We start from the raw sequence: 6,895 nt of genomic DNA, 5'->3' as shown, positions 1-6,895 counted from the left end.
CATAAGCTTTTTGGATGAGTTGGCACTGATGGATAAATTGGTCTTGATGGATGAGTAGACATTCAGTAAGTCCAGATGGCAGGAGAGGAGATTCTGGGGTGATGGACGAGCATGGGCAAAGGCATGGAAATGTTCCATGCGAGAGATGACTTAGGATGTGTAGAAATATATATGCTGAAATAAAGGAAGTTAATAAAGGAGGTCAATACTGTAACTGGGACCAGACCATCAAAGACCTTGAACTGAAATGTAAATAATTTACTAGGCTGAAATGTAAAATAATGTAAAATAATTTACTAGGCTTTGTAAATGTGTGTATGTGTATGTGTGTGTGTGTCAGTTGCGTCCGACTCTTTGAGACCTCATGGACTGTAGCTCACCAGGCTCCTCTGTCCGTGGGATTTCTTAGACAAGAATACTGGAGTGGGTTGCTATTTCTTTCTCCAGGGAATCTTCCTGACCTGGGGATCGAACCTCGGATTCTTTACCACTGAGCAGGCTTTGTAAATATGTGCTTGTAAATGGGTCTGGACTATAATTTGTTATATTCTTCATGTAATTCCAAACGATTGATAATTTCTTCAATCAAGATGTTATCTGAATTTGATCCTTTTAGATCTATCAGATCAGATCAGTTGCTCAGTCGTGTCCGACTCTTTGCAACCCCATGAATCGCAGCACGCCAGGCCTCCCTGTCCATCACCAACTCCCGGAGTTCACTCAGACTCACGTCCATCGAGTCAGTGATGCCATCCAGCCATCTCATCCTCTGTCCTCCCCTTCTCCTCTTGCCCCCAATCCCTCCCAGCATCAGAGTCTTTTCCAATGAGTCAACTCTTCGCATGAGGTGGCCAAAGTACTGGAGTTTCAGCTTTAGCATCATTCCTTCCAAAGAAATCCCAGGGCTGATCTCCTTCAGAATGCATTGGTTGGATCTCCTTGCAGTCCAAGGGACTCTCAAGAGTCTTCTCCAACACCACAGTTCAAAAGCATCAATTCTTTGGCACTCAGCCTTCTTCACAGTCCAACTCTCACATCCATACATGACCACAGGAAAAACCATAGCCTTGACTAGACAGACCTTTGTTGGCAAAGTAATGTCTCTACTTTTGAATATGCTATCTAGGTTGGTCATAACTTTCCTTCCAAGGAGCAAGCGTCTTTTAATTTCATGGCTGCAGTCACCATCTGCAGTGATTTTGGAGCCCCCCAAAATAAAGTCTGACACTGTTCCACTGTTTCTCCATCTATTTCCCATGAAGTGATGGGATCAGATGCCATGATCTTCGTTTTCTGAATGTTGAGCTTTAAGCCAACTTTTTCACTCTCCTCTTTCACTTTCATCAAGAGGCTTTTGAGTTCCTCTTCACTTTGTGCCATAAGGGTGGTGTCATCTGCATATCTGAGCTTATTGATATTTCTCCCGGCAATCTTGATTCCAGCTTGTGTTTCTTCCAGTCCAGCGTTTCTCATGATGTACTCTGCATATAAGTTAAATAAACAGGGTGACAATATACAGCCTTGATGTACTCCTTTTCCTATTTGGAACCAGTCTGTTGTCCCATGTCCAGTTCTAACTGTTGCCTCCTGACCTGCATAGAGGTTTCTCAAGAGGCAGGTCAGGTGGTCTGGTATTCCCATCTCTTGAAGAATTTTCCACAGTTTATTGTGATCCACACAGTCAAAGGCTTTGGCATAGTCAATAAAGCAGAAATAGATGTTTTTCTGGAACTCTCTTGCTTTTTCCATGACCCAGCGGATGTTGGCAATTTGATCTCTGGTTCCTCTGCCTTTTCTAAAACCAGCTTGAACATCAGGAAGTTCACGGTTCACATATTGCTGAAGCCTGGCTTGGAGAATTTTGAGCATTACTTTACTAGCGTGTGAGATGAGTGCAATTGTGCAGTAGTTTGAGCATTCTTTGGTGTTGCCTTTCTTTGAGATTGGAATGAAAACTGACCTTTTCCAGTCCTGTGGCCACTGCTGAGTTTTCCAAATTTGCTGGCATATTGAGTGCAGCACTTTCACAGCATCATCTTTAAGGATTTCGAATAGCTCAACTGGAATTCTATCACCTCCACTAGCTTTGTTTGTAGTGATGCTTTCTAAGGCCCACTTGACTTCACATTCCAGGATGTCTGGCTCTAGGCCAATGATCACACCATCATGATCATCTGGGTCATGAAGATCTTTTTGTACAGTTCTTCTGTGTATTCTTGCCATCTCTTCTTAATAGCTTCTGCTTCTGTTAGGTCCATACCATTTCTGTCCTTTATCAAGCCCATCTTTGCATGAAATGGTCCTTTGGTATCTCTGATTTTCTTGAAGAGATCTCTAGTCTTTCCCATTCTGTTGTTTTCCTCTATTTCTTTCAAATCCCTTATGATTATACAGTGGAAGTGAGAAATAGATTTAAGGGCCTAGATCTGATAGATAGAGTGCCTGATGAGCTATGGAATGAGGTTCATGACATTGTACAGGAGACAGGGATCAAGACCATCCCCACAGTTGGGGCATAGACTTGGATTACCATGATATTGAATGGTTTGCCTTGGAAATGAACAGAGATCATTCTGTCATTTTTGAGATTGCATCCAAGTACTGCATTTTGGACTCTTTTGTTGACCACGATGGCTACTCCATTTCTTCTGAGGGATTCCTGCCCGCAGTAGTAGATATAATGGTCATCTGAGTTAAATTCACCCATTCCAGTCCATTTCAGTTCTCTGATTCCTAGAATGTTGACATTCACTCTTGCCATCTCTTGTTTGACCACTTCCAATTTGCCTTGATTCATGGACCTGACATTCCAGGTTCCCATGCAATATTGCTCTTTACAGCATCGGACCTTGCTTCTATCACCAGTCACATCCACAGCTGGGTATTCCTTTTGCTTTGGCTCCATCCCTTCATTCTTTCTGGAGTTATGTCTCCACTGATTTCCAGTAGCATATTGGGCACCTACTGACCTGGGGAGTTTCACTTTCAGTATCCTATCATTTTGCCTTTTCATACTGTTCATGGGGTTCTCAAGGCAAGAATACTGAAGTGGTTGGCCATTCCCTTCTCCAGAGGACCACATTCTGTCAGATCTCTCCACCATGACCCGCCCATCTTGGGTTGCCCCACGGGCATGGCTTAGTTTCATTGAGTTAGACAAGGCTGTGGTCCTAGTGTGATTAGACTGACTAGTTTTCTGTGAGTATGGTTTCAGTGTGTTTGCCCTCTGATGCCCTCTTGCAACACCTCCATCTTACTTGGGTTTCTCTTACCTTGGGCTCTTCAAATAAAAATAAAATCATGAACCATCACAAGTCATCTACCAAATCCAATTGAGAAACTCATCTGAAAGGTCATTATAATCAGTAGTAAATACAGAGATCTTCCATTGGTAGCATTAAAGAGTCATTTAAATTTTTTCTTATGATTATCCATCAATTTCACCACCTGACCATGTCAGTGACTCTTCAAGTAGAAAGGATTGCCCTAAGAAGGGATGGGAAGATTAATTGGTTTTGTGAAAATCTAAAGCTTGTTAAATTTGCCAGAACTACCTTTCATGTGACCATCATGTGGTCACCAGCAGGTATCTTTCATTGGGTTCATGTGTGGCAGAATCTCAAGATTATGGGTTGAGCAACGTGTAAGTCATCAGGGGCCACCTGCAGAGACGATGAAAGTTTATTATATAATATTACGAAAGCAGCACAACATATAGCAAATTGAACTACATGTTTTCTCCCCCCACTTTTTTTGCACATTAAAACTGCAGTTTGAAAAACAACTTCCAGCACAGAAAAGAGTTAAAACAGCAGGTGATAATTAGGGCAAAGTTACAACAATGTTACTGCTGATGGGCTATCTGTCAGTTAATGCAAGCTATCACTTCTCCCTAGGAATAGTTATTATTAAAAACGACTTATGAGTGTTAAAGAGGGACATTAAATGTGTTAGTCTCCTTATTTGCTCATTTGGAAATGGTGTAGTTAGGTCCATTAACCAGCCTAGTTCTACCTTGGTCTCGGGGCAGACACACACACAAAGTATGCAACTGAAAGTTATTAACGACCAAAACATAAACCTTAGTGCCTTGAGTTAAAAATCAATTTTCCTAATAAATTAAACTCAAACATTATATACCAGTATGTAATATCAAGAAGAATGTATTAATAATTGCCATGTTGGCAGAGTACAAAGTGCAAGACTTAGAAGGATATAAAAATTTAGTAATTTAGAAAATCTGATACCAAAAAAAATAGCTACTGCTGCGTTGGGAGGCTCAGAGTATAGTTCAGTTGTTGAGCTATAATGGTATTCTCTGACTAGCCAAGGTTGAATGTTCAAGATGTAGTTTGAGTATTAATCATTGATTCAAATAAAAGATTGCACAACTGGAGAGGCTCTCCTGGGTTAAGTAGTTTATTCCTGAACTCAGATGTAAGTTTTTTCCTTTGTGTATTCCAGAAGTACTTGAATGTCTTCCCTGCTAAACAAGCAACCTCTTCTGGAATTATTTTTTTTAGCTTTACTCTTCATCAACTACAATCTTTTAGCTAAGAATTCACCGAAGCTTTTGCTGATACGACTTACCAGCTAATTCAAGCTGCCCATTTCAAGTTTAAGCTTTATCGTTTGTTGTGCCTAATAAGAAATCTGATAATATGCTATGCTTTATTTTGGTTCACTTGCAGTATTCTCTCGTATAGTCATACTGCGTGGCGTTGTGTGAATAAACCATAGCTTATTTATCCATATTACTGTTGATGAGCATTTGGGTAGTGAAGTACTCATATGTACACAAACAATATCCCCACATAGGATTAATTTTTTTTTTTTTTTTTTGCTGTCTAAGGGTAATATACATAGAAAGACGTGTGATTTGATGAAGTTTTACACACTGAGCACACATGTGCAACCAACACCAAGCCCAGGAAACAGAACATGACCAATTTATGGCCCCTCTCAGTCATTAGCTCTCTTCAAGGGTAACCACTAGCTTAACTTCCAATAGCACAAATGAGTTTTGCTTGTTTTTGTAGAAAACAAACTCTTGTACGTCTCACTTTTTTATTTAGCATCATATTTATGAGATTCATATATATTACTGCATTTAGAAGCAAATTGTTCATTCTTAGTGATGTATAGTGTTCCATTATATATCACTAATTATTTATCTACTTTACTGTCAATGAACACTCTGGTTGTTTTCCACTTTGAGGGTTATGATAAATAATGTTGCTCTGAGCTGTTTAATAGATATCTTTTGGTATATATTTGATATTGGTTTATGCCTAGGAAACGAATTTCTGGGCCAAAGCATCTTCATGTGTTTAACTTTAGTAGACACAGTCTTTGATCTCTTGAGGAATCATTCTGAGGAAGGCATTTCAGTATAACCATTATGAGAACAACTTTTGGAGTCACTCAGACCAAATTTAGCTTATAAAAGAGTCATACCACTTTGTGCTTAAACTTCTTAAGCTTCAGCTTACTTATCTGTGTAATAGGTATAATAAAATCTTTCTCAAAATATGAGACTTAAGTGAGATATTTATTTTAATGCAAGTTAGCACAACGACTGGCACATAGTAAGTGCTTAGGTTATTATATGGTGGTTATTAATCATTAGCTTTTACAACATAGACAATATGGAGAATCTGAAACAAATATGGGCAATATAATCCACAGTTTTAATTCTCTGATGGAAGAAAATTGAGACTCTGACCCAAAAGGCATTACCAATTCCAGGGAGCCTTACACTTGGACCCTGAAAAAAAATCATTTAAACATTATCCCAAAATGCATTTGCAAATTACTCTTGCCAGAGGCAAGGTTCTTGGATGCAGTGCATTAACATCCATTTTTTCCCCCACCAGACTTTACTCTTTAAAGATAAGACTGCCAAGGGCTACTCTGGAAAGTCACTAGTATTATACTTTTTATTATATTTGCCAATTTCACGCTTTCCTCAACCCAACCCCCAAAGTTGTTGAAAAGCGATTGTAAGGACATTAGCTCCTAGTTTTCTTTGAAACTTACCAGTATTTATGTTCTACATTCTTAAAAATACTAAAAATAAGCCCATATTCTTGTTTTAAATGACAGAGACCTTGCCCCCTGCCCCCCTTTTTTCTTTTCTTTTCTAGGAATGTGCTTGATAACATCAGGGTGGATTTCAGCAGCTGCTGTGACAATGCTTGAGAGTTACCACAGAAGTTTCACTGTGTACCGAGGTACTGTTTTAGTTAATGGCTTTAGGGGCAGCAGATTCAGTTATCTTAGGTAATTTTGGAAGGTGGCACCCTGTTCCTGATAAATTGCATCAGATCCCATTTATCAGTTACTAGTTTCAAGAAATTAAGCAGTCAGTCTCCTTTTGATAAGGCCAGAGGTAGACCTGAAAGGGGACTTTCTGAACATTTAATTGAACCTCTTTTGACTTACAAAACTAGTCATTCAACAGTCTTGCCTAAAGTCAAATGGTTTGTTTCCGGCACAGACATCAAGCTAGAATCTTATTCCCGGTTTAGTGTTTGCTTCTCTTTGCTCTTGCTTCTTGGTGGCCACCATCCCCTAATCCTGTCCTGTCCCACCCTCTACCTCAATTTCATAAAAGTCCATACCTGGGGACTTTTGAACAAGTTGTGGGGACTGAACAAGTTGTGCCTTAAGGAAATGACCATTGTCATTTGAATTAAATTGTTTTAAGTGCAAGATGAGTGAGGTTTTTCTGCTAGAACATTAAGATCCAAGAAGGAAGACCTTGTCTATTTTCTGGACCACTGTATTCTCAGCACCTGTGCCTGGTACATAACAGACCCTGATCCGTGTTAAATGAAGAAATGAATGAATAAATCTTGCGTACGTCAGGTTGCCATGTCCTTTGTCTTTTCCA

This window comes from Bos javanicus, chromosome 25 (assembly GCF_032452875.1).
Source record: "Bos javanicus breed banteng chromosome 25, ARS-OSU_banteng_1.0, whole genome shotgun sequence".
Taxonomy (NCBI): domain Eukaryota; kingdom Metazoa; phylum Chordata; class Mammalia; order Artiodactyla; family Bovidae; genus Bos; species Bos javanicus.
This window is presented reverse-complemented; position numbering follows the sequence as displayed.